The following is a 1427-nucleotide window of genomic DNA, read 5'->3' as shown; positions in this document are numbered from 1 at the left end:
CATCGCTCCGGGGCCGGCCTGCCCCCTGCTGGCAGTCAGGGCTGGCAGGGAGCCTGCAGGCCAGCCCAACTGCTCAGCAGTGTCTGAAGCCTCGGGCGGGAGGTACCTAATCCATCTTGGCTGGAGATGCCTAAACTGCTTGGATGTCAGGGTCCCCAACCACCCGGGCCAGGAGCTCCAAAATCCCAGGAGCTGTGGATGCCCGGTTCCCTTGGGCTTGCTGTGCCTAGGTCCTGTGGACCTTTCACCATCCCTGATGGTAGCTCCCAGATCCATTAGCCTGATGATCCTAAGTCACTTGGGCAGATGGTGCCTGAACCTTTTAGCCATCAAGGATCTCAAACTGTGTAGTTCACGGTATCAAAATCCTTGGCCTGGAGGCACCTAATCCTATTGGGCTCTTGTTCCTAAGACTCTTGGACCAAAGGCTCCCAGACCACTTCGCCTCAAGACCCTAAACCCCTTTCAAGAGCCTGGTGCCGAATCTTCCTGGACATGAGGGATCTAAACCACTCTGTGGCTCAGGTCCCTAATCTCTTTCAGCTGGCAAGTCCTAAACCTCTCAGAACAAAGGGTCCTTGGTCACCTAACTTGCAGGTACCCAAATACCATGATTCGTTACCCCCTATGGTGGGCATCCATAAACCACCTAGTTGCGAGGATCCAGGTCACCAACCCCTTAGCTGGGGTCACCTAGTGCTCTTGCCTTGTTGACCTCATGGGCTTTTGCTCCAAAATCCCTCGGGCCCTCATACAAGACCCCCCCTACAGTTCCTAAATCCCATGGATGGGGTTCCCCCAAATTGCTCAAGGGAGACACAGACCTATTGTAGCTGGTCCAGCGAGTAGCTATGAAGAAAGGCTGAGAGTGTTGGGATTGTTCAGCCTGGAGAAGAGAAGGCTCCAGGGAGACCTTAGTGCAGCCTTTCAATACTTAATGGGGGCCTATAAGAAGGATGGGGACAATCTCTGTAGCAGGGCCTGTTGTGACAGGACAAGGGGTGATGGTTTTAAACTAAATGAGGGGAGATTCAGACTAGATAGAAGGAAGAAATTTTTACACTGAGGGTGGTGAAAACACTGGCACAGGTTGCCCAGAGAGGTGGTGTAAGCCCCATCCCTGGAAGCATTCCAGGTCAGGTTGGACGGGGCTCTGCGCAACCCGATCTAGCTGAAGATGTCCCTGCTCGCTGCAGGGGGCTTGCACCAGGTGTCCCTTCCAACCCAAAGCATTCTGTGGTTCTGTGATTCGATGATCCCAAATCACCTGGTTTTGGGATGCCTAAACTCCTTGGGACAGAGCCTTCCCCCCCCCTCAAAAAACCTGGTCTGAACACCTCCTGCAGAAAGCGCCCGCGTCCCTTCGAGCTGCCGGAGCCCGGCGAGGAAGGAGACGGCGGAGCCCTGCTCCGCCCCGCACCGCCCCG

Source organism: Buceros rhinoceros, unplaced genomic scaffold (assembly GCF_000710305.1).
Source record: "Buceros rhinoceros silvestris isolate BGI_N320 unplaced genomic scaffold, ASM71030v1 scaffold40672, whole genome shotgun sequence".
Lineage (NCBI taxonomy): Eukaryota > Metazoa > Chordata > Aves > Bucerotiformes > Bucerotidae > Buceros > Buceros rhinoceros.
Note: the sequence above shows the minus strand (reverse complement) of the source record.